At 42.7% G+C, this 27850-nt stretch overlaps 1 protein-coding gene across 11 annotated transcripts in view; it reads left to right on the plus strand.

The window, feature by feature from the left end:
• Window positions 1–15956: 15956 nt before the first annotated feature.
• Window positions 15957–27850, plus strand: part of myt1lb (myelin transcription factor 1-like, b) — a 66516-nt gene continuing 54622 nt past the window's right edge. For 6 of the 11 annotated variants that reach the window (XM_037242483.1, XM_037242490.1, XM_037242491.1 and 3 more), the window contains exon 1: window positions 16378–16874. The gene's annotated coding sequence lies outside the window, so the exon portion shown is untranslated. Of the gene's footprint in view, window positions 16351–16376; window positions 16875–27850 lie in introns of those variants that run through there. The other 5 variants (XM_037242487.1, XM_037242489.1, XM_037242488.1 and 2 more) reach the window with 3 other exon arrangements.

Here is a 27850-nt window from a genome sequence, read left to right on the forward strand (position 1 = left end):
TCGAGAGCAGCCACACTCATTAGCGCCAAAGACCGGGACAGAGCTGAAACACCAGCTAAAAGCCCCCCTCCCCTCCTCCTCCCTCTCTTTGTTTCATTCTTTACTGGTATGTCCCCCCCCTACTCTGTCGCTCTTTATCTCTCCTCCTTTGTCTGTCTCTAATGCTATCATTGGCAGCCAATTTAACCCTCTGCGTTTTGCATTTACTCTCCCATTTGCTTATCTTTTATCTGTATCATCTTGTGTATTTATTTCCTTTCTTCAACTTCCATTCTCATCCTTTGAGCATCCGGTCTTATTTCCTTGCATGCACTCTCCATGCGCAATCCTCCCCTGGATCCGTGCTGGTGTGGCAGAGGGATGATTTGGGGGATTAGGCCAGTGGCAGGGTTGTTGCTGTGTCAGTCTAACAGGCGGGGGATCTGGACCAGTGCTCAGTGCAAATCCCTTCTTCCATGCCTGTCTGCCTGGCCAACGCAGAAGGAGCTCCTTCTTTCTTCCATCTTGCATCTCGCTAAACCTTTTCCCCCCTTCTTCATGGTGTTACCTTACTCTCTTTGCCACCTTGTGGTGTCATCACGTAGTATCTCAATATAATGGTAAAAAAAATGAAAATAAATACAAATTGCAAATCAATCAATTTTAGCTTTAAAAAGAAAATCATCACCAACAATAACAACTAATGCCACAAAAATGAAAAAAAGAACAGAAAGAGTTGCAATTCAAGTATTTATTTTGTCTGTAGTGGGGTCAGAAACTTTGAGCCTCCAGTCCAAGTCCTGACAGACCGCTGCTGAATTGTGCAAACAGTCAAGACTGCAGCACACTGTTTTTTAATTCAAAACGTCTGCCTTTTCATTGTACAAACTGCTGTCAAGAGTGTCAAGCTCTCTTTGAATGTAAAGGAATCAACCTTTTAAGTGACTCCTTTACACACACTTTTGCCAGGAGTCACTCACTGACTTTTTAAGAATAGTCGCCCATTCAAGATTTAGTCGAACGCTATTTCAAATTCCCAAGAAAATCCGTTTCTACCGAGAACCTCAAATACAAACAACTTATTGTATTACAGCCACTCGAATAACACATGGGCTTCTATGTTTGAAGACAGAGCATCTGCGAGGTGTAAGTGCGGCAGAGTCTGATTTTCATGCAGGCGCAAGGCTCGCTGAGAATGTTTGCCAATTTGGAAGACACCAATCTGGCTGTTCTAATGCAGCGTTGGGAATGTCCTTGAAGGTAGCCTGCCGGCGTGGCCATGTGATGGTCGAAATTTACACCTGCTCAGACCACGTCGAAATACAGGTGCAAGGTGGAGTGCTGGTCTAACGTGATTTGGGAGAATTTGCTCGGGGCACAGGCGGACAGATACTGAGCTCTGAAGACATATTTCCATCTCCAGCGGTTGTTATCAGATCATTCTGTATACGCTCACATTGTCAGTCAAGCACAGATGGCTTTACAATGACAAGAAAGAAATCCAGAGAGGCATTTTAAAATAGGACACGGTAGCTATGGATACCCAGGCACTCCCCCAACCCCTCTACAGGTGGATTTCCCCGGGTGTCCTAAGACTTTTGTCCATATACCGTATCTGTCCACAGCTCTGACTAAGGTCAAAGTAAAAACAATATGAGCTTGACATTTACTTTCCAAGCAGTGCTTTCTGGGATGTGCAGCAAGAGTTCAAAGATTGCAGAGTGGTGTCAAACAGCCTTGAAAGATGATGTTGACTTTTCTCACACCAAACAGTGCAGACACACACACAGGTGCACACACACACACATGGAATTAAGCTCTCTATTATATATTGATTCTATTTTATGTTTTGATTCATTTGTCTTTGCGGGCCACATAAAATGATATGATGGGCCGGATCTGGCCCCCGGGCCTTGCTTTTGACACCAGTGGTCTAAGTGACTACACCTGTGTTCATGAAGTGGGCGTGTTTATAAAGAGCAGCATTAGTTGTTGCAGTGAGTGGTGTGTCAACAGAGCAGATGGCCCTCCTCGGCTTTTGTTCTTTTTAGTGTTGTCCGCCAAGTTTGGTGCAATTGCAAAGGTTGCACACTAGTACCTGCTGCTGCTGTATGAAACATAACATCCATGCGGGGATATTCGAGCACATGCTTAGGCAGTGGCTCACACGCACGACAAAAAACATACACAATTGTTCCGTCTGCATGGCGACCCTTGTTTGATCAGAGCAGATCCTGTGCTGCTCTTGCTTGGTGGCGACAGAAAGTGCTCGCCCTGCATAAATGTGCTCCGACGGAACGCGAAAATGTTTAAAAGCCTACAGGCGGGAAGAAAAAGAGTGCTGACAGAAAGAGAAAAACACCCTGATGGTTGCTTCACATTACCTTGGGATCGAATGGATGCATGAGATCTGGAGGATGCTTCAGGGAACGTGAGTATGATGTCACCACAGCCGATAATTAGCTCTGCTCAAGTGAATGTGTTTTTTTGTGTCTCTGTATCCTTGTAAAAGTGTGGACCTGACATATACTCCATACTTATTGGCTAATCACGGAGGAAGTTGGAATCTACGGGTACATTCAGGAGGCAGAATGTGCTCGGCTTCATTTCTGAATACAGCTAGCAATGGCGCTCTTTGTCCTGCGTCGGCACCCCTATTTTGTCTGAATAGAACTGAATTGAGACACTTTCCGTTTTTGGACTTATACCGAAGGAGAAATTGTGATTACATATGTGTATTTATTTTCCATGATGATTATTAAGGGCTGTATATAAAAGTTAGCTTTACCGTAACCCACGTTATCGGCTGTTGCATAACATTTTACCATTGAACAGCCACAGACAAGCATTTACACACATGCAAATGAAAAAAAAAAAAGTACAAGGGAGCTGCACTCGGCGACGGTGCCGTCAAACAACCCATCGATCAGTCGTTTAAAAAAAGGATCAGCCCTGTGGCTCTTTTCCCTTTTTTTACATCGAATATTTTCATATCATGTAAATCTAATGTTCACCGAGGTATTTCTGCATGCTTGAACATAAGCCTACACATACACACAATGTAAGAGGCCTGTTTACACGCCGCTACATACTGATGCGCTTGCACTTGATTATACAGTACGCTTTGGGCCATAGCAAGGCTGTCGTTCCTGCCCATTGATCTTTAAAGGACCTTGTGCTCTCTGCATTCAAATAGCACCACATGTGTTCATAGTGAATGCTATTAAAGCGCACAGGTAAATGCCTAGATGTTTTGAAGAGGTTGTTTTGTCACATCTGATGGTGTTTATCCATCCAAATAATTTTGTTCTTTCAAAGTTATTTTCATTTTTTAGATGTTTTTATGCTCACATCATTTGAATATTTTCTGCTTGTTGATATTCGCAACTCCACCGAACAGCCCTCTAATTTCAGGCACTTGGTCGGCGTTCTATTTAAATTGTATCTTGCATGAACAAAAAAAAAGATTGGTAGGTTGTGCAGTCTGAAAATCCTTATTTGAGAAATGGAATTGGGCTTTTGTAGGGTTGGAGTGTTACCTTAAAATATATGCATTATTATTATTATAAATGTCTAATGTTGCAAATGTATATAGAGACTGTAAATTGATTGCACAAATGTGTGTATCACATTACTTTGTGTCTCTCTGGTTTAAGTTAGGAGGGAGGACCTGAATCCTCTTTAGCATTCTATTTGATGTTCTTTGTGTAGCATCCTGCAGGCTGTGTCAGATCACACGTGCAGGACTGGTGTGCGAGCGCCACTTCTTCATACATTTGGAGGGAATTGCTTATGTAGAACTTCCACACATCAACCATTGATGTGTGTGGTGTAACGGAAAATACAAAAAAGACAAATTAATCACAATGCCCTCATTTTTATTGCCAAGGCATTTTAGGCATAAATCATGGATCCATAAACTTTCATCTCAAAATGATTACAACAGGAAAATAGTTCTGAGTTGAAAATATTTTTTTTTTCTCATCATGCCTGATGCAATGTGAACAGTTCACCGAGTATAAATTCATGCTACCGTCAATGACCATGTCCAGGTGTGAAGAGAGAATTGTAGAGGTAATAATGAGAGAATACACAATGAGCATAATTTCAATCATGAATGATTCATTTGTTCCGGAAATTAGGACTTCATTTTTTGTGTGTGTGAAGATTAGGTTTAATTGGAATGCAAATACTATAGAAAAAAAACCTTTTGTGAGGTCAGATTAGTTTGAAGAAATCTGCAAATAATTCAACAAGTACAGTAGGTGAGACTAAGGTTACTGAACTAATAATAATTTTACAAAATGACAGTTTAATGTCTGTCATCCGTCGTCTGTTAAAAATGAAGCACAAAACATTGTTCGTTTTCACTTTACTGTACTTGCATGCAATGCAAGTTTGAATTAGCATCATTTTGTATACCAACCTCAAACCTATTCCTAGTCCTGTCAATTTTTCAGCACATATTTTAAATCAGTAATTGGTAAGTTTTGGCTCAGTGCTACGTATAGGCGAGCCCACTCTGGCGAGAACCATGGTACACTGCAGGCTGAAAAGCTTTGCCAAATGATGGCTCTGAGGACGCAATGACTGTGACCTTGGCTGAACTTGCGAGCGCTTGACTCCAGCTGGGCAACCATTAAAGAGCTCCACAACAGACGCCGCCCACTGAGGAGAGCCAGGGGTCACAATCTATACATGCAGACACACATGCCTGTTGCCACACAGTAAGACAAACCGACACAATTGTGTGGGCAGTATTTGCGTTACATTTTCACTTTTGATGTCAATCGTTTATTTTTCATCATGTATGTCACTACCGTACTGTTTTTTTTTTTTTACTTTGTTGATTTCGGAGCTCTTGGATTGATGCACTGCTCGCATATTACGGAATTGAATATTCTCTCGTGCTTTTCGTTCTTCCATCGTGAGTTTTAATTTCTGCACTGGGTCACTGAAATGCAAATTTGGTCACTTCACAATGACATTTTGTCAAACTACAGCCTTAAAATTTTACTGTACATGTCTCGGCAGTCATTTTAGAACATTGGGGAAGACTTGAGGCGTATGGTGTTAATTGGTAGATAAAACTAGAGTCTCAAAACAGCGTTGCACTATCACATGGAAACAGCAGTTATCAACGTTGTTGCAGATAGCTACTGTGGTGGGCGGCTGGTTGGCTGGCTCGCTTGCTCCTTGTCCTGACAGGAAAAGAGGAAGGCTCATTTTGTCTGTCTGCAGCCGACCCACTGGGGCTCAACACTGGCATGCTGCAGACACCATCTCACAGCATGCCACCTCTCTCGCTCTCTCCCCCTCTCTGTAGAAGCTGCACAACTCCGACACCACAACCATCATTAAAGTGTTCTGGCTGATCACACGCTTTAATTGGACCATACCACTGACCTGGGCAAAAAGTGTGCCCTCTTAGCTCAGCTGCAGAACAAAGTGAACACACAAATAAACAAGAAATTGGAATAAAAAAAATACTGACAACAAGGCACAACTTAAGCATGCTCTGAAACAGCGTAAAATATATAGACATTCTAGAATTTCTTCGAAAAGCTCCAGTTTGTCCAGGCTATTAAATGAGTCCATCTTTTAAAGCGTATACAACCATTGTTTGGCATCCAAAGTGGAATGTAATTTCTAGGCGGAGGTTGTGCGCATTTCAACATTCTCTACGTAGCACCAAGGGACCTCAGTGGGTCGTTTCACTTTCACGCTTTGCTGAAGAAAAAAAATGAAGACCATCTGACAACAGTTGCTGCAAGTCACCTTGGTGCTGCTTTTATCTGGAGTAGCATAGCAGATGATTCAAGGTTGTTGCCACCACCAAAAGAAGATCTTATGGGACAATCGGCTTCCTCTCATCCACTATGCTGATTTTTATTCCAAACATCAGGAAGCAGCTCGCTGATAATGAAACCTTCAGCATTTGGGCTGGCTGAAAAAGATGAATGGTAACAACAATTGCTAGCAATGTCTCTTTTTTTAAAAGTAAATACAATTTCTAATTTTAGTCATGACAAAGTTGATGCAAAATTTGTCTTTGCGGGCTACATAAAATGTGTCGGGCCGTATCTGGCCCCCGGGCCTTGAGTTTGACACATATGTTATAATGTGTGCTTGTCAGGTGGGAATGAGGTATTTGGTGACCTGAGGGGAAAAGAAAAATCTTCACTTTGGACTCATCCACTACAACGTGAATTGAATCGTGTACTGCCAGAATACACAGTTGGAGTATTTATATATATTAGTATATATTTTCCCTCCTGATAGGAGGGAAAAGTTAGACAATGCAAACATCATAATGTCGATCTCAAAAATGACTTCATGATGCAGGAAGTTATAGTGGAGCAAAAAAAAGTCAGACAGTAAAGACGTTAAACAAATTCACCTGCTGGTTCACTAACACCATGGGCCCTATTTTGGCAGACGGGCAACCGTGTGCTCGGCATAAAAAACGTTTCATTTAGGTGCTGAGGCAAGTCTAGTTTACCGGTCTTTTTAACTGCTCATTATGTGGACGAGGTCAGAAATAGGAGCTGGTTCTGCCAACTGTCTTTCCTTGCCCTTGGCTACAATGGTCCAAAACTTTCACACTACATATATACAGTCCAGTAGTATATCATCGCTCCCCCTGAATAAAAAATAAAAGACAAGCCCAATACGCTGAACTCTGACCTCAGCAAGCAGAATACGTGCCAACTGTTTGTGCCCATAGACATGCTTGCCTGTTTTTTTGTGTGTCCCTGCAGCCGTCTGGCACGCCTACTAATGACCTGACCTCGCCTGTTGCCAAGAAACCCACTCAACTATGTTGTATATTCATCACATATAACGGAGGCTTTGCATTTTTGGCACAAAGTCCATCTGCATGGAGGCGAGTAAATCTCTTACTATTTCCATTGCACTCTACTGTTGGGCGCCGTATATTCATTATGAGCATGTATTTAAATCAAATAGTGCAGTGGTATTGGTCATCGTCCAGAAAAAAAAAATATATATATATATATCAAAGACTTTATATTCAATGCATAACTTGCTGTTTGAACCAGATTAGAAAATAAATAATTTTCTCAAGTCAAAATTCCAAATGGATCATATGTGCACAGTATTAGTCTGGAGGTTTATTGGGAAAATAGTTTCGGTAAAAAAATCCATCAGAGAAAAATCCAGTGGGGTTAAAAATTACACAATGTCCCAACTTTTTTGAAAGTGGGATTTGTAAAACTATATTTCTAATAGGTTTCTATTTGTTACATCAACAAGTGTTTGCAGCATTGTGCTTTTGAAAGAGTGTCTAGCTGTTAGTAAAAGTATTTATTCTACCTTATTAGAGTTAGTCCCACTGAAAAGGTGTTTTGTCACACCAGTATAGCATGCAGCGGTGTTTTCTGAGGCTTACCTAAAGTTCACGGCTTGAAACGAAGTCTCAACAAGTTCCCTTTGATTTTTATCGAAGTAATGGATTGCCAAATTGATTGTGATTGCTTTTGTGTGTGAGATTTTTATTCCCTTACCAACCAGCCAATCAGCATGGTTCTTTCTTGGTTCTCAGTTTTTTTTTTTTGTAGTCAAGTGAATGAAGACAAACACTTCCAATAAATGTGGTCAGCCATGCATTCAGAGAGTGCTGTTGTAGCCAACTGTGAAATCTTACTGTAACCTTGAATAACCCAACATAGTTAAAGCTCTCAACACTATGAAAAAAGAAAATGAGCCAAAATGTGGGGCTGTGTGACCTGGCTTCTGTCAGGCATTCTCATTACCCAAGATCACATTGGGTCAGACCATTTTAAAGCAAAAAAACTGAAAAGACAAAATTCTAATTTAAGAAAAAAAAAAGGTGGCTCTGCTCTGCTCCAAAAAAACAAGAACAGCTGACAACCTCCCTCATGATTCTATTCAATAAGCTCATTAAGAGCCTCCAGTGAATTAGTTTGTTTGGAACGCTGAGAGCTGCATACTGGGCTGTAGGTCCCCAGATTCGTCCTCCGTGCTGCCGGCCGCATATGTCCGACGTCATGCAGAGACGTAACCTCCACTGCAGCTGCAAAGACAAAAACTTGCCCTTCACTTTCTCCAAACTTTGCAGCAGCAAACACAGCGGTGCCGACGCCCACCTCCCGACAACCTTCTGTCGCACAATAGCACGGCTTCTTCAACAATTTCATTTACAGTCATGATCATTTTCAAGGTTTTCAAATTTGAAATCATGCAGATTCATTGCCGCTTACACGTCTGTTGTGGTTCAGTGCTGGTATTTTAGCTTTTGCGATGATGTTGGAGAGATTGAAGCACAGCCCTGAGGATCTGTTGAAGGTCTCTGTGAAGACTGGAGCAAATTGGTCAGTGCAGATTTTTAGGCAAAAAAGGAGACACTCTATCTGGCATATTAAGCACACCATCCTTCGCCTTCCGGGCCGCCTCCGTGAATCCATTGAGTGTTGCCACTTCTCCGATTAGCATCTCTGAAAAGCTCTGATTTGTTAAGTGATGAAAAAAAAAAAGATCTAAACTCCCCAGTGCTTAGCAAGTCTTGTGTACGGTGATGTGCGCTGACGTTTATGAATGGTGCGACCTCTGAATTTGAATATGAAAATAGGAATCCCACATAGATTAGCCTGTAGTATTTGTATTAAGGGCCCCCTTGTCTCCACCCTACACATTTTTATTTGCCGTACCCTCAGAGGTCAGTCTTGGTACTACAACAAATGTCATTCCATAAGTAGTGTGCTGTTTTGGTCCCTTTATTTACATCATGCCCTATCACAGAAGTAAACACACTTTTTTTTTTATTGTGTGTTAAGTCCTTCACATTCTAAAAATTGGTTACGATGTTAATAATCGTGGCCCATTATAGCAGTTGGATTAGAAACTATTGTGGCGTAGTATCGCTTTCACAATTCTCTGAAGTGAGAAGCCCAATAGCTACTCATCTACCTTGATAGCTGCACAGTGGGCAAAATCTACACCTCATCTTCACATGGCGACTTGGACCCCCTGCGAGTGCGACAGTGGAAGAAACGGCGGAACTCTGCAGGAGTCGAAAATAGGGCGGGGGGAGCACAAGTGAGGAGAAAAAGAGGCTATGATTGCCAGCCAGCATGGAGCCTGTAATTAGCCTACTGCTGTACGTTGTCTTCACTCTCCCAGCCATTCACACCTTTCCGTCTTACAAACCTGTGAAGGTTGATGGAAATTGGGAATCAACCATTGGAATAAACACATAACTTATATTAAAATGATTTCAATCAATAAATAAAGGAGGTGTTGTCCTCAATAGTTATGTTTTTAAAGTGGTGTTTAATTTTGTCATAATTGTGTTTTCTGCATTTTATTACAAGAATTTTAACTATAAACTGATCCTATATAACAAAGGATAACTTAGTTTTGGCGCTTAATTGAATTTTCATTCATTTCATAGGGAAACATTATCTGGATTTATAAACCTTTCAGGTTGCAAACTGGCTGACAAAATCAATTAGGCTTATAACTTGAGTTCCCACTTTAAATTGCTTTGGACAAATTAAAACAATAATAGAAATGCCTGACCCCCCCCATCCGAGCCCCACATTAACGTTAATGAGTTAACATTATTTTGCTGTAGGCTTCCAAGTGTGATGATCCTCTATAGCCCTTTTTTAACATCTCAACAGATATTTCAGATTTGAGAAATCCTACAAGGTACACTTAAATATAATGTACATGTTGTTTAATTCCTCCTGGAGTTTGCGGCGTTCTAGAGATGACCAACACAGCACACCACATAAATAAATAAATAAGACTTTGCTGATTTTGTTGAAAGAGGAGAATCAGGCCAACATTTTGTAGGTGATATGATTATTTTTTTTTTAATCTTACAGTATGGCTCCCATGGCTTACCCACAATGTTTTGCAGCTGAGTGGAGTGTATGTGCCTGTGTGTGTGTGTGTGTGTGTGTGTGTGTGTGGTCTCTCCTATCAAGCCATCCATTATTTACAAGTGGTTAAAATAGGACAGCCTGGGCTTCAAAGAGATCTGACTGAGAAACGCTGATATCTTCCTGGGTCTCCCACCTACTTTGGCTCCATCCTCTCAACAGCCCATTCCTAATGTTCCCCACCTCACTCCATTCTCCCAATTTTGATTCGTCCCTGTTAATTTTTTTTTTTTCTCAGTACCACTGAATTTCCTGTTTCCTTAAATCTCAGCTACATATTGATCTGGTCGAATTTGATCTTTTTTTTTTTTTTACAACAGTAAAACAATCCTGAATGTGGTTTTTTTGTTACCCCCTAAAATTTAATAACACATCATAATCATAATCAAAAAATACATTCTTATGTAGAACTTGTGTACACTGAGTCTGTCCTGATTCAAACGTTACCTAATAAAATAAATGTTAGCTTTACTATTTTCCTTTATTATTACCACCACCTAAGCGTATGCTTGTGATGCAAAAAAAAAAAAGAGATGACCCGGAACGTACGCCCAATGTGCATAGAAAATGAAGAATACATAAGGGTTAACAGTCAGCCTTCCACAATTCCTCCTTGCTCTTGTCATCCTTCCAGACTCACTCACTCACTCTTTAAACTGCTCTACAGAGGAGTGTGTCCTCTCCTGCCGCCTTCTCTCCTCCCACTTGTTCACCACCCATTTCTATCTCTCTCTGGCCCCTCACTCATTTTTATGACTGTCACTGGAGCCTTTCTCGCACTCTCTTGCTACCTCTTCCTCTCCGTCTGTGTGTTTATGAGCAGTGCTATATTGAGAGCGTCTGGCAGGCAGACACGGAGGAAGAGAGAGAGAGAGAATGGTGGGGGGCGAGTGCAGAGCGTGCAAGAGTGATGGAGAAACAATGACGGACTTGCCAAAGATACAGAGAAGGTGACATGATATCACATTTATTATACAACAATATACTACCTACTTGATCTTAAAATAGTAGCTTCTTAATGAAGTCAATAGTAGAGTGGATTGTATCAAGTAACATGGGCAGTACTTTGCCAAGCTGGAGTTATGTGCAGTGCCTGTACGACGTGTGACAAACACAAAGAGTTACCGTCTTCTCCGTCTGCACTTCCAGAGAGATAATACACACGCGTGCACACATATATCACTCCTGTCTGGCCCCATTTTTTTATCTCTATTTTTTTTTTAAAGAAACCACCCGAGAAAGAACGCCAGAAGGCGTGACTGACGAGGTGCGCGGTGGCCCTTGTGCTGACTTGTCTCTTATGGGCTTCAGTTGCTTTGCTGCAACTATGGTGGGATATCCACTTCCGGAAATACGTAAATGAAGAAAATAATACCCTTGGTTGCCAATGGCTGTGCCTAAGACTAACAAACTGAAGCATAGCCAAGAAGCAAACCGGATGAAAACATTGTGTGTGCCAATCCAGACTTTTCATGTCCCCTTTTTTTTTTTTTCTCCCTGCTATGACACATGGCTGGTATTTGTTTTACACAATTCCTTCTATTGAGCGTCTGGAGTACTTTTTAGTTTTTTGTTTGATCTTGGTATTTCTATTTGAGTTTGTTTAGTCAGCTTTTCACATATTGACCAATTTTTTTTTTCTTGGATTAGTACTTTACGATCGCTGTCATGACAGAAAAAGCAGACCCGAGACAAATAGTCATGCTCCAAGATTCTGACTTGCACCTTGCGTTGCCGCAACATTTGTGCGCAAGTCAGCAACTCTAATGTTGAAATATTTGAAGTGCCTAACACTTCCCCAAAATGGCACAAGCTCTCGTGAAGAGCTTGACAGAGTCAAGTCAACTTTGAGCGGCGACGGCACCCCACTTGGCCCGTCCCATCACGGAAGGGTTTGATTCACAGGACTGACAACCTTATTATGCGGCACACTTATTATTGATATTACGCCGCAGAGGCGCGGTTGCCATGGTCACAGAGCGAGAGACATTTAATTTTCTCTCCTCCATCATCATTATCTATGGGGCCATCTGTTGTGGAAAATGAATTCAGCCTCATTTGCATGACTGATAAGCACATTCTCATTCTTTATCTGTCCCACAGAAGGTCATATGCCATGGATTGCGGGGGTAAAGAGAGAGAGAGGGGAGGGGGCCCTGTGAAATGATGCAAGGTTTTACTTTTAGGAATAAGGTGTACAGGATGGTTGGGGTGTTAATGCGCGTGTGCCTGCATAATCCATCGGCACGTCGGATGTTTATGTATGCCCTCTTGTTTATACTCATGCCATGCCTTTGTTCTCATTTGGATGCTTCTGAATTTGCATAAGCACATTTGTGTGTGGGTGCCACTTTTGCATGCAGAGCAATTTCATTTTGGGGGAGGCTGTGCATGTTTTTGTCATTATATCAAAATAGATTTTTTTGAAATATACACTTTATGTGGCTAACACTATACGTATAGAAATAGAATCCATTAAATATAAATGCAGCAAGCGAGAGTGAATGTTTGCTGCCTCGACTGATGCCCTTTGATTGACTGCCAAGCAGTCCGGGGTGCAATCTGCCTTTTGCCTGTCAGCCGGAGTCAGCTCCAGGTCTCTGCGACCCTGAGCAGGACAAGAACAATAGCATAATGAGAGATAGATGAATATTTATATCGTCTTTACATAAAAGTTATCTAATCAACTGAATAACAATTGATATAATGTTCTTACAAATGACATGGCCCAATTCACTTGATCATCTTGGGGTAACAATATGTAGATCAATTAAATGAAATATTTATTGGCAGTTTCTATTTGCGTAATGCAGAAGATTTTCCACAATAATGTACATACCAGAAGATAAGAAGTATCCTCGCTACTTGTACTTCTTCTTCTTCCCTGTGGCACCACGCTGCCCATCACGGGTCAGTCCGTGTACCGTTGCAGACTTGTGGCTTTGGGGTCGAAACTGGTGATTGTCGATAGAAATATCGTTAAGTGGGTGGTGTGCTGCAATATTTTCCGCTGGATTTTTGTTTCAGCCCACGCAGTGAGTCTATTGTTCACACTTATCTAAAGTTACTAGAGGCTAGTTGCTAACTTTGTTTGACATTTTGGAGTTGGTTGACACCATGCAGTTGGTCTCTAATTGCATTATTCTACATTCTGTCAGAATGTTTCAGAAATGGAGTTCAGACTTCCACCAACTTCTATCTACATCCTATACAATGACTTGATGGCTAAAGATTAAGTGTGCAAGTTTTGGTGCAAAAAGGTTTCTTTTAAATAGTTTACAAGGTATACCAACTTTTTAAATGAAACAGTATTAGTAATCACCAAAATACTATCATGCTAAATAAAGTATTGAGAAGCAATTTAACCCAAATATTTTTAATGCTAACACTGTATTTGTTATTGTTGTTCATTAATTTTAGATTGCCATTTTTAAAGTTTGCCACATCGTCCAAATACCATTATTTTAAATCCTGGACAAGAAAAAAACAGGTTTACTCGAATCCAGTTCTTTAATTAAAATAATTTAAAAGCCCAGTAAGCCGTCTCATTGCAGGTCCAGAATGCTAATTCCTCAATCCTGTAAATTCCTGATAAAACTTTGAGAGCGCACAGAAACGGAAGAGTTCGCATTGCAGCAACTGGTGATACTGCATGGTCATTGAGATAAATAGCTTGTGGTGTTCTAATAAGGCTGACCTGCCATTGTACAATGGGTCACAGTGACCTATATTTCACAAATGAGGTTTTGGAATCATCAAAAAGAGAATGATCTCATCTTTCCACTGATACATCAACCATTATGCTTTGCTATCGTGGAGTTAGCCGGGCTTCTGCAGCGCACATTTGTAATCGTGACACATTATGAACAGCAATAGACCAATCAGAGGGCAGTATTTGCAAAACAATTGTTACTATGCTAGTTTATGGTGATTATATTTATGCAGATCATTTTTTAGAACGCTTGGCAGTGTTTGTTTCACGACACTTTAGAGGAAATGAAATTGGTTTGAAGCTTGACCTACCCAAGCAATATTGCCCCGCATCTCGAAAGCTACCTGAGCAAGTTCAGACTCATTTTGCTTCGGCGCCTCACAAATTTGTTAAGCACTGTAATTGCAAGTTGCCTCTTCTTGACACTGTATGTCAAAAGGTTAAATGGTGATTACGTCTGCCATAAAGAGCTTTTTCTCTGTGGTGTTTAGATCACAGCGCAGGTGAGTGCTTCTTTCCTGGTTTCCTGGTCGAGGTCCTCGCAACGGCACTATTCAATTGCGAGGGCACTAATGTATTCATCCAATGAATGCGTATGTATGTGTGTGTGTGTGTTTGTCAATGTGTGCCGTTCTTTCATGTCACATTTGTCATTCCACACTCTTTAACACACGGCCAAGTACACACACATATGTATACACCCCCCGCCCCCACACACACACACATGGAAGCAAATGATGATATGAGGTTAAAGCTTGTTATTCCTCCTCTGTCTTCCTCCCAATGCAGCAGCAATGCAGTTTCTCTTCCCTGAAGATTCGACTCTTCCCGCGCGCGCTCCCTTTTCTCCCAGCAGTTCGTCTCCCTCAATCCCAGTGAACAACAAGTCTTCACCTTCTCCCACGCTATTATCTCGAGTCCTACACTGCACTTTTTCCTCCCCCTTCCCTTCCCTTCCCTTCCCTTCCCTTCCCTTCCCTTCCCTTCCCTTCCCTTCCCTTCCCTTCCCTTCCCTTCCCTGCCCTGCTCTCTGCTGCAACTTGCTTTTTACTCTGCAACATCCACATCTCCAAACTCGGTAACATCTCTTTCCCTCCGTCCCCCCCGCAACCATCTCGTCCTTCATTTTCCGTACACTCTCGAAACAACACCGAGCGGTAGACGTACATGAACTGTGCCAAGTTACAGTAAAAAGCCTTGACAAAATCCAATTCAAGCCAATAAGATTCAGGACTATTTTGATTGACAGAGCACTTGTGCCTTAACACAAATGACTGTGAACCCTGAGTTTGATGAAAGAATGAGATTCAGTAAAGAAAAGAAAGTACCGTGTACTGAGATGGTGTACCTAATGAAGAGTCCAAGGAGTATACGATAATTAATGAAATTTGTCACGAGTGGACATTGCTCCACTTTTGTTTATTGGTTTAACAATGAATTAATCATGCTGAATTGGCATTAACATAGCCAAATAAGAAGTGGAATTTACTAATACAGTATCGGATGCCCTAAGGGTGTCTGTGTGTCCCAACCCACCAGAGTAGTTATCATGTCTTCCTCAATAGCCTGGCAGCATTGTTGCAAATAGCTGTTTGTTTTCGAAAGAAAGGGAAAAAACAGTGGTATGCCATTTTATTTTGTCATGAGGAAGATTGAAATAATTTCCCCTCTCTTCTTATTGGCCATCTTCTTCTCTTACCCCGTTTTATTGTGACTGATCAGTTCTCAAATCAAAACACACACGCAGAGGTCAGCGATGTGACATCATGCAAGGCGTCAATTTCAACTTGCACGCTTTTGCACACAACTGTATTTTCTTCCCGAAAATTCCAAATTCTATGAGCCTTGTTTGAGGTTCCGTGTTTGTAAACGGCGCATCCCCAGACGACAACTGCATCGTTTTCCTACTATTTCACCTTGCGTATTCTTTATTCAACCCCTAAGAATGATAAAGAAAGCTTGACTTATACGCCTGCATCTCTTTTATATACGGCATAAAAATAATACCAGTATGCGGGAGTCGCTTTAAGGACACACCAAAACGTGTCTCGGGATTAAATGCACTGCACATATTTCGCGTGAGGCCGCCTGCCCGCCCCCCCATCATCTCTCGTCTGCCGCTCTCGCCTTCCCTCGCTCCCTCCCTCCCTCCCTCCCTCGCTCCCTCCCTCCATCGCATCCCAGGGCCCGTGGGAAGAGCAGACTCTGGGAGCAGACAGTCTGCAGCCCTAAATATATGTATAAGAGGGAGAAGGGGAAGGGAGGGCACATTAGCAGGCAGAGGAGCAAGGGAGAGCGAATGAAGGGATGGAAGGAAGGAGGGAGGGAGGGAGGGAGCATATACTGAGTGGTGGAGGACATACATTGCACAGTGTACAGAGAGAGCTACAGAACAAGGAGGGGAGAGGAAAGCAAAGCAAAGAGGGAGCATTTGGGGTTTCAACTCACATCCCTCCTCCTCCTCCTCCGAGAAAACACATGCTCACACACACTCCGACTCTCTCTCTCCCTGACACACACACATATGCATAGACACACACACACACACACAGGCAGAATTGCTTTAGGGTATACCAGTCGGCTTTGGCAATCCTCCCCTTTGTTGTTTCAGCTATTGGTTAGTCTCGGCGGCAGCGTGGCGTGCGCCTCTATCGTTGGGGAGGGTGTTTTGTGTTTGTGGAGTCTACCGGGCAGTGTATGGAAAGGATGCAGCTAACGGGAGCCGGCCGGGTAAGTCCGTTCCTTCCTTGCCTGTCTTTCTTCATGCTTGCTACTCTCCATCGCCTGTGAGCTCCACCAAGCTCTCATCTCTTGCTTCCTCAGCCTCTTTCTCAGTCTGCTTGACACCGTCTCCTCCCAACTGTGCTCTCCCCATCCCCGCTTCCTTGACTCTCTCTCTCTCTCTCTCTCTCTCTCTCGCTCTCCCCCCCGCTCCCTCTCTCCAGGCTGTGCCTCATTGGTGTGTCCTGATTCCCTTTTTCCATTAGGCTCCGGGCCCATTGGTCGCCCGCCTCCCAACCATTATCTCCGCTCGTCCAGCCCTCTGTCATCCTGTCTCCCTCCGCTCTGCCTTCTCCCATTCCCAGTCATCTCCGAAGTCGTAAAATAAAATGAGTTTGCGTGCAATGCGGGAGCAGAAGTTTGCACGGAGCGCATTAAATGAATCGGGGGAGAAGTAAAGGGAAGGCTGTCAGAAAGAAAGAAAGACAAGGAAGCACATTTTGGAGAAAAGTTGAACCAGAAGACTGCAGCTGGTAGGTAACTTGCACTTCTCATAAAGATAAGCAATATTTACATTTTGGACAGAAAGCAACACATGGCTGGCCAATTGTTGTGTGTGGATAGTTGATCTTTCTCGCATGTTGACTTGAAAATGATCTGAATAATGCAATCCACATTTAAAAGTTTGTTTTCAAAGTTTTTTTTTGTTAAGTGAATAACTCCATGCAAATGCTCTGCGTTTGGGATGTTCTTTACAAACGACATTTTGCAGAATTAGTGTTGTTTTGGCGCTTTGATCTTTTTTAAAGGGGTTGCTTTAGTTGTCATCTGAGAGGATGCAAGGGTATTGTTGGATTTGTTTTGGACGGAGCTGTGAGTGCCTGCAAATATAACTCAAGACATATAAAAAAAAGAGGATAAACAAAGAGAGCTGCTTAGATTTTCGCTACCTCACCCTGCAAATTGTTCCAATGCAACATGCATGAACTATGATGAAGAGTTCTAATTGCGCTTTTAAAACGAGAAGAGTTCATAGAAATGATATATAAACCTATCAATATTAGCACAATAGTCAACTAATTAATTGGAAGCAAAACAGTATGTTTCATCCTCTTTCAAACAAAGAGGATGCTGTGAAATGATGTCCATTTTTCTTTGCACAGTCACCATGTGGGGACAGCTGACTTGGCATAAAGTGAGAGCATGTTCTTTGGGGTCTTCCTCCTCTGCTAATATCTTTGCTTGTTAAGAAGAGACTGGTGTTGTCGTGCGGCGGCCGGCGAATGTGTCGCACCGCTACGGTGCCTGATGTGCTTTGCGGCGGGCGGGCGGGTTGGCGGACAGGAAGACAGGCCCCGCTGATTCAATTAGAGAGGGAAATCACGCTACCCTGCTTGTACTGAGAGCAACGTTACACGGGGACCCCCAGCCAACCACTGCCCCTCAGCCCTCTCTCTCTCTTGCTCTCTTCTGCTCCCTTTCTCGCTGTCTCTCTCTCTCTTTCCCTCTTTCTCCCTCACTCAACTGTCTGGTCAGAGCTGCAATATATATAACACTTCCCTTAAAGTTCCACTTTGGCCGTTGATATTTGAATCAAACATTTGTATCCAAACACTGTTTGGTGATGAGAGACAAGTTTAGTAGAAGACAGACAATCAGGTTAAATGAGTGACATTTTTTACTCCAGTCTCTGGATGGCGGAAAAAGTGAGTCCACTCCCTTCTACTGCAGCCTAATGAATTGCAAAAAGCCCTCGGGGATCTCCTGCATGCAAATAGCAGTGAATGCTCGTGGTTGGTAGTTTAGATATCTAAAAAAAAAAAGTGTGTTTCAGTCTGTAGATTAACTTTTGTGTTTGAGACATTGAAAATGGACCATTTTGTTCAATATGTCAACTGGACTTTATTCTGTTTGATTTTTAATGTTATCGTGGTATACTTGTAGACCTCCGTGAATATTTGGCGTCCGATTGGCCTCTAGCTAACCAATCAGCGAAGGCAACAAGAAGCTGACAAACGGCAAAGAATAATGCAAGACAAATTCTTGAGAAAGTTGGAGAAGATACCTGGGGAATCAACTTGCTCTTCCAGTCTTCTCAATGACGTGGTTAGGCAAGGGCAGAGCGGGGATTGATCCATCTGAGCAGACACAATGTCAATACTGATGTCTGCTCAGTGTGAGATGTGGTTGCTCTCGTGTCCTTCACTGAAATCTCCCTGCAACGTTTGATATATAGCCGCCATCAATTAAGCCGCCTTCATCATTGAACTCTATCTACTCTTATTCTTACCCCAAAAACAACATTAATTAACAATTGGAATGTATCAAATTTGAACATCAAACAATGACAAAAAAAATTCAAATGTCACACAGCTAAAAGTTTCCTTTAAAATATTCTCTCTGACGAAAGTCAAACTGTTCTACTTTCTTGACGTGGATTTGACATCACTGAATGGAAATGACAAAAATCAAACATGCTGCCATCTACAAATTCCAAACTAGCATTGCTTGGCCTTTTTTGCGGTACAGTATTTGCTGTCTCAAAACAATTTTCAATTCATTGGAGAAACAAAAAACGCGAATTGGGAATAAACTAAACTTGTGACATCATCACTGGGAGTTGTGTGCTGTTTATGTTATAAGCCGACTAATTTGCTTCGACCCCATTTACGATGGCGAGTGTTCACCAACAACGTTGAGCAAAGTACGGAACATGTAACATCCAAACACACGTGTCGTTAACAAGCAAAAAAATAAATTAACATGTTTCCAGATGAAGCGGACTGTCTTGTCGTCTCGGCTCTGCCTTCGTGTTTAAGCGTCACCCGTTTTGTCGCTTTACCTTGAATGTTTGGTTGAATTGCAAAACGCCTCTGTTCTGGTGAATGCGCATTTCTACAGGGAAGAGACAAAAGGGGTGGTATCGGGACCGATCCTAAATATTTAATGCAGGGATTATCATCGCATCTGCCTGTTATTTGCGTCTAACGTCCGTAGCCAGACAGGAATTTTGATGTGGGTATCCCTCTTGAGATAGCACGGGAGTCCACCATGCACACGCACGGCCGTGACTCTCCTCGGGGAAAACATGATCTATCTCCTGGCGGGCAGGCCAATTAAAAACCAATCAGGCTGCATGAAGTGCGCTGGTAATGGGAAAGCCACAGTGGTGGAAGTGGGCCTGATAAATGGACACTTTCACCTTGTGGCATAACAGCCTCCCACCAGCATCCATCACCCTCAGGGACAAGGCTCTCCTACATGCCACTCGCTGCCACTGTGCAATATACTGTACGTACACTCGCTGACCACAACATCAGGGACAACTGCAAGATCCAATGCAAAAAGTCTTTCATGACAAGAAAATTCCTTTGGCAATATGTATGTTGTTGTGGTTTTACATCATATTGATTGTTTTGATAATGGCAAATTCATTTTACTTTTTAATAATAAGAGCCGCGGACAATGTTATTCAATACAGCTGTACATTAAGTGTACTGCAAACTGAAAAAAATGTTTAAGGAACAAAAGTGAAAAAATATATATTGTGATGGTGATCTGTGCTTAGTATTGTGGCAAGTAACAGTTTCGATTAGCGGCTCAGTAGATGGCAATGAACTTCCAGGGAAACATAAGCGCTTGTCATTACAATGGAGAAGTCAAACATTTACCGTAATTTTCGGACTATAAGTCGCACCGGAGTATAAGTCGCACCAGCCATAAAATGCCCAAAAAAGTGAAAAAAACCCATATATATGTATATAAGTCGCTCCTGAGTATAAGTCGCCCCCCCACCCAAACTATGAAAAAAAAACGCGACTTATAGTCCGAAAATTACGGTATAGAAGAATATTTTATGATTTTTTTTTTAGTAACGAAAAGGAACAAATGGCAACCTCAAACTGCAGAAAATAATTTCTGCAGTTTTGTCCATCTTGAGATTATTGCAAAGTGTTGTCAACTGAACTGTACCATTTGCATTCTGGGGTGCGGGGAACAAACTCCGAGTCACTAAAATAGCAAAACGATAGACTCAATCCCTTGATATGCTTTCTGGATGTGTCGGGTTGTTTGTCGCAAACTCGTCACGTATACTATTTAAGGCGCCCTTGCTAAATACAAATGAAAACACAGTTGTTGTATCTTTGCCCTCCAGTTCTAAAGTAAGGCCGCTTGAAAAGCAAACTATTAAAGAGTGTGTGTGAGGGGATTCATTCCATTTCAGAAGCTGCTGTGACCTACTTCACACAGCCAGGCAGCTGTAAATAAGGATTTTCATAACCTGGTTCAGCCTTTTCCCATCAGAAACACAAACGGCGTCTTGAAGATTGTTGTAAAGAGCACCAGAGTCGCCGTTTTGAGTGTCGCTAAGATATCTTCAAAGCGCTGACCTCGGGACTGCGTGAGTTGTTTTCGGGCCATTACATTTTGCTTTTTATTTATTCATTTATTTATTTTTTTATTTCCGAATGAAAAGAAGCATTGCGATTCAAGTCATGTTCGTAAAAGAAGTTGCTCAATCAGGTGGTTCCATTTTTGTGGCACTGTGTTCTGTTGTTCTCCTTTCAATTGAATACGCTAAGATATTCTAGCAAGCCCAACCTGAATGTAAACAAATAAAAGATGAATAGCATCATACTATTATCCCCCAACTGACCCTTATGTCTGCCTACATCTCAGCTCAGCTAGTCAAGCGAACATGGACTGATAATGGCAAATGATTACTAAACAGGCATCCATTATTCACGAGAGGTCACAATCTCCTTATTTATGCTTGCTCCATAAATCTGATTTGTCACTTTTGATCTCTCTCTCCATCATATCTGCAATATTGGGTGAATATTACGATGTTTGATGGGTAATTGACGATGGCATGCGACAGCGGTCAAGACGAATGTACGCTCGATGGGAGCAGTCGGGGAGGGGGGGGGTTGTGCCGAAGGTGAGTCGGGCGAGACGAGAGATAAGTGGGGATCCAGTCACCGGTAAGAGAAGGAAAATACAAATGATTATGAGCGCCCATGTCCAACAGGGGGCTTGAACATCAATGTTCTCCATCCATTCTCAGCTAAGAAACAGACAGCCGTTAGATTTATAATTATTTATCGAACTTTGGGATGGCCATAAATTGTGTAGGTATCTATTTAGCCTCATTCAGTGCCATTTATAGACGTCAAAGATATTAAGTGGGTTGGCAGTGAATAAGTTAATGTGATATAATCATGTTTGCATATAAATTTGAGTGGGGACAGCGAGGCATGGGAAGGAATAGAATCCCAAAACGTGGATCGACTAAAGAGGACATTGGAGTGCGCTGTATTTATTTCAGTCACCACTCCGAGTGCTTATTGTGATAGACAATGGAATAAATGATTCTTATGATCACATTGTTATTGTCACAGACAATGAAACAGACGATTTGAATTACCGTATTATCCTCTCGGTCTTTCTGGGCTGTCGTGACGTTTTCTGTGCAAACATAAAGCTCGTGTGAATAAATGAAAATTGAAATAAAAGTAGTGGTTTGGTCAAGCATGAGCCTGTAAGGGTGTGTGTGTGTGTGTGTGTGTGTGACAGCGCTGGGAGGAGGCAGCCAGGCAGACATGATGTGCTCTGAGCCGCAGCGTCTCTGTGAGGGTGGCCTGACCTCTGCCTTCAGCTCCGCTTCACAGGACAGCAGCAAATGAGAGGTGTCATTGCATGACAGCAGCACAGTCCCTCTTAAGGACTGACGGCTCTTGCAACACACACACACACACACATGCGCCAGCGTGGAATCCAACGTGCAAATGGGCCGCCACATATGTACACAAGCATGCAAGACGAGGGGAACGCTCGCCGCGATTGGCGCCGAGTCAGGGATACGATCGATGCAGAAATATTGACAGATATACTTTGCTTGAAGCTACTCTAGATGTGTATTTTGTCATCAAGTTTTGCTTGTCGCACATGGATTGAAGGCAGAGGGCATCCATCTTACGTTGCCATTGTCACTGAGAACTTCTGGGGGGGGGTTTCTGAAAAAAAAAGTGCGAATTTGTCTTGAGAGGCTTCAATGACAGCTCTGCGTGACATTTATTGTGGTTATCAAAAGTGCGGTACCTGATACATGTTTACTATGGTCGTACGGCAATAAATTGGATTACATCACAGGTAGCGTTTGAAATCGAAATAGAAGCAACTCTCCCATGTATGATGCATTGCAATTTGGTTTCCAGTGAAAATGAGCATTATTATCTTCTAAAGGCAACCCTTTTTTTTTATTTTATACAAATCTTATTCATCTGTACATAATGTCATGGCGAGTACGTCTCTCAAAGTAGAGCACAGCCACCTGCCACCTGGAGACCTCCTCCGACAAAACCACTGACAAGGCAACTTTGAGCCTTCATGTTCAGTCCCTCCAAGACACAAACACTTAAACACAGGCGCATGCACGCATGCACGATTATCCTCATGTACCCTCTCCTTGCTTGTCCTCCCTTTGCTCCCTCTGTCAAGCTCCTTTATCTCAGCCTGACTGTCTCCCAGAATCCTGTGCATCTCTCTATTTTTTTTTCTCTCCAGCTCCCGACCCCCCCTTAGCCATTTTGCTCTTCTGCTGCCGCCATGCATCTTTATCGTTATATTATTTTCCGTAGCAGGATTTCCTCTGTCCTGCTAGATGATTAGCTCAAATGTCTGTTAGTGGTGGGTGGCGGTGGAAGTGTTCCCATCGTTTCTCGCAGTTAACGAGGGGGGCCGGATGGCATATTTACCGATATCAGGACGGGTCGCTATTGCTCCTCATATCCGGGATCATCAATTGCACCCCGCTTTCCCGTGCATAATGAATCAGACCCACCAGACAAGCATGTGGTGATTTTCTGCAAAACATAGAAGGAATTGAAGCAGTGCTCAGAAGAGGATTCGCACCCCTTTTTTATTGCCGAAATGTATTCAGGTCATTGCCAGGGCCTCGTTGAACACAACTTTTTGTTTTTCTTGTGCTGAGCTCCGGTGTTAGAACCTGTGTACCCAAGTCCTGAATTAAACGCACTCCACATTTGAGCGGTTTAGTCTCAGCCCCGGCCGCCCCTCGCTTCCCCGACCAACCTGCTCATGTAAGTGACCTAATTTTCCTGCTCGGCCCAGCATTTTCTGCTATGAGCTGTTCCAAAATAGAACGGCTACAGCAAAGCATGGCTTTTCTCATTTCCATCTTGCATAACAGGAACCAAACACCCCCTCCTCTCTCTCTCTGTCTCTCTCTCTCTCTCCCCCTCCCCTCTACCCATAGCCCAACCTTAGCTCAGAAGCAAAATGGCACATCCTCTCACAGGCTTAATATCTACCCCTTCCCTCACAGAGGAAGTTGTTGAATTTAATGAATTCATTTTCTTTCCACATCTCATCTTTATAGTACCTCTTTTACAATGTATGCAGCGCTAGTTTAGTAAAATACTAAATCTGCCTTTCTCACAAGCATTACATTTTACAAATCTTGTAAGCCATTCCCAGTAAGATGATGAAAAAAAATGAATTCGAAATGCCCTGTCACAATGTTTACTTAGCTGACACAACCATTTCTATCCCAGTACACCAACGTTACTGTTCCAAATCATACACGAGTTAAGTCAACTTGACGTGACATCACAAGAACTGGACCAGATACATTAGCCAGGACACAAGGACCAGATCCAGATGAATATTTTTCTTAACACAACTTCTGCTATAACAGACATAGACACTAACAATAAAACCACAATAAGAGTTAAAGTCCGTACTGTACGTACTTTCTGTTGTTGCGTTGGCTGTAGATGGAGATAATAAGAAGTAGAGGGTTGAGAGCATAATCATTATTTTATCCATGGCGGCAGTGCTTCTTAACGTGGTCTGTAGGGCATCTCAACAAAGCTAATGTAGAGAAATGGAAACAGATGGAAGGCTTGATTATTTGATCTGCAAAGACCTCTTGGTGGGCTTTGTAGTAGCTGGACTAGACTGCTTAGAGGCAAGAGAGTGGGTTGGATTTATGCGCGTGTGTTAATGTGCAATGGTGTGGGTGGCTGTTGTGTGCCTGCCTGCCTGCCTGCCTGCATGCATGCGAGATCTTGCTGGCCCATCTGTTCGCATGTTTGAATGCATCGCACGTGCCTGCATGCTCACCTAATAATAATCATAAAATGATTGGTCACACTTTTTAACACACACCATTCTAATTACGACGGAACAGTGACATTTATGCAGGTAGAACATGTATTTCTCAAAGTGCACATACTGTGTTGTCCAGTAAATTGGATGACTGTTAACGCTTTGTACCTCTGGACTACACGAAGACTAGTTTCACATGTGACTAGCAAGTTCCAAAGCTTCACCCCTAAACATACTACAGCGTTGTTTGTATTTATTGCCTCTGCTCACACAAACCACCTTGCCCATAATAAGGATTCTTCCGTTGGGGATGATTCATATGCATATATTAGCTTTAGTGTGCATCCCACATACATGACAGAACATTTGTTTAATGATCTCTCGTTATATACCGGCAGTGTTTGTCGCTCTGCTGTATGCAAGGCCCGACAACAGACACGCACGTAAAACAAGGATTCACGTGTGCACTTTGACCAAACATGCAGCCTCTCATATAATCCCTGTTTGTCCAACACAAACATACACAGTCATCCAATGGCGGTACATTATCACATGTGATCCCCCTGTCATGCGTTAGGTTGGAGGACATGGCCGGCTGGTGTGTTTGTGTGCGTGACTGGCGGGCCACACCTGTCAAGAGTATTCCACAGGCTGGGTTCTGATTCTATCTGACATCCTGGCTGCTATGGTAGAACGCGCGTGTGCGTGTGCGTGTTCGTGACCATTTGAATGAGTCACTGTTATGCCTCCGCTGTTCTGCTCCCCCAGAGGACCCTGTCTGACTGGTAGTTTCATTTGTCGATGTGTCTTTGTCACGTGTGTTCGGCCTCTATTAACAGCTGGCTTCATACTTGCAGGAGAAAAAAAAAAATGTGTTCAACCATCAGAAGTGTTTGTACCATGCCTGTGCAACACAACCCAATCCATGATGCCCTCAAACTCTTTTTGCATTGTGCATTTTTTTATTTTTCCACACGGCAACCTTCAGACAAATACCTTGAGCCAAAATGATTCATTGTAGTGTTGAATTTTCTGCTTTAACCTCCCGCACATCACGTAGCCAATAGATCTAGCTCCCTGGTTGCTCTCAGACGTCATTCTTCAATTATGGCCGCCATCGTCCAAGTATTGTGAAGCAGTTGTACCCTCCAGTGATTTTCAGCAGCACATGCGCTTGGCTGAAATATTCAGCCGGGCTCCCAACATTACCTTGCATGTATAATTACCGGATATGCTGCCTGCTGCTGATAACTCTCCCAAACAATGTTTGAAGGGAGGAGGGGGCAATGAATCCCCAATGAAGTGTGAAGAAGACTGATTAAAATTGCCATGGTCAAAAGCCAGCACACCAATGTGTTCTGCTCTTGTGGGCCAGGGGAGATGTGAAGACGGGCTCTGCTGTGCTCTCTGTGCTTTGGAAATGTTTATTTATTATTATTTTAGGCTGTTTTTTTTTTTTTTTATTACCTTCATTTATTATTCCATTCAGAGTTTGGCCATGTTTGGCATTTTCAAACACATTATATATTCAGAGAAATGAGCAATGATCAAGAAAACTAGTTTTCAGCGTTTGGTTTTGCAACTTACAGTTCAAAGTGCAGTCTAAGTGTGTGCATGGGAGCAGTTTTGATTCTTTTGGTATCTTTTTAGACAGGCACAGCTAGAAAAGGGTTGTTTGCGCCGTTGTGGGAGTGAACATTTCCTTTGCTTTTTGGTGACTGGTTAGCAAGGTTACAGACTCACTATATATGTATGTATGTATTTGTGTGTGTGTTTTTTGCAATACCTATAATAACATAATTTACCTTTTTTTTTCAGTTCTTTCGTTCAGCACGCATCGAAATTTGGATTCTATAGCACTGCGTTGAGTGTCATTCCAGGTCATTTTCTTTAAAGGACTTATCCCTTTACTTTCCCCACTATGGCCTTTCTGATCCAAATGTCTGCGTGTGTGTTTGTGTGTACGAAAGCCCAGGCGCCTGGGAGCCTATTTGCAGGCGGGAGGGAGGACTGGATGGCGTGTGGGCGTCAAGCTCAGGGCACCTAATTACAGCAACGTCTCCCACAGCCTGCCTGCGTCTCCCTCAGCTCCCCCCATGTTTGGGTCCCCGGCAGAGTCACATGATACGCACCCCTTATCTCTGAAGCTTTGGTCTCGGGAGGACCCTACCTTAGCACAAAGCAGCGCCACAACTGATTAGCCAGCTTAAATGAGATCCCCAGCTAGTCGGCGAGATGTTCATTCTCTTTGTTGACAGTTGTCGTTTAGCTTCTTAGCCTAATCCGTGGATTTCTATATGATATCTTCAAAAACATCTTTAGGGACCTCATTTGGGCTATGTGGGCAATCTGGCCAATTGTGCATCCCTGGCCAAATAGCATCAAGAGTGGGCTTTTTCTATGATCTGTTTCATTCTATTGATATACTGCGGATGTACAGTTCAATAATTGCTGGTTATTAGGGAGCTTTCTGGAAGAGGCTGTTTTCCTGCCCAAAAGGACAGCAGCAGCTTGCTTTCATCTCATTTCAGAGGATGAAAATGCAGAGAGACAATGTGGGGGGAAAAAATGGGGATGGCTGCCTATAATGGAAATTAGTTATTCATTTACTTGAGCATTTTCCAATAGTAGAATAGATACAGTGGTTACAATTGAGGACACTGCATGATGCTTTTGTGGTGTCTACCCAATTAATGGCTGAGAAGTTGCAAAGCAAGAGACGGACTTTGTTGGAAGGAGAGGGGAAGAAACAAAGGCTGACACAGATAACATCCATCAGTGTGGCAGCAACATGGCCAGGTTTATCATTCTAAAAAGAGGGATACCCACACGCCCCTCCCATCTCCTCTCTCGCTTTTAGCATTCTCTTCCAAAAGCTGGGAACCAATAAGTGGGCCAACCCACATCAGGGACTTAGCTATCTGGCTGCAGAGGACTTTGAATGAATGTGCGCATAGCAAGATGCGTGCTTCATGTGGGAATGACTGTAAACACACGCAGAGGTGTCAGAGAGAAGAAAGACACAAAACCAGATAGATGGGCTTCCCTCTGCGCGCCACACCGTTTCATGGGAAATGTTTTAATCCGATGTTACAAAGGGAACGCTATTTCGGCGTTACACGGAGAATAGAAATGCTGGAGTTATCATATAACAAAGCATACACCGTACAGAAATTGACCAAACAATTGAGGTTAACGAACATCGTATTTAGTTTGGCCTGGCCTGACTCTCCCCCGTAGATTGGAAAGGCTGGATCACACGGGAAAGAAAATTGTGCCTGAATTGTGTCACTTCAAAAATAAATTGTAAATCCAGCCCGAAATATACTTCACTTTGAGCCCTCGTAATTATCACTTCTCTGTACGTGCTAAATGA

Source organism: Syngnathus acus, chromosome 22, assembly GCF_901709675.1.
Source record: "Syngnathus acus chromosome 22, fSynAcu1.2, whole genome shotgun sequence".
Taxonomy (NCBI): domain Eukaryota; kingdom Metazoa; phylum Chordata; class Actinopteri; order Syngnathiformes; family Syngnathidae; genus Syngnathus; species Syngnathus acus.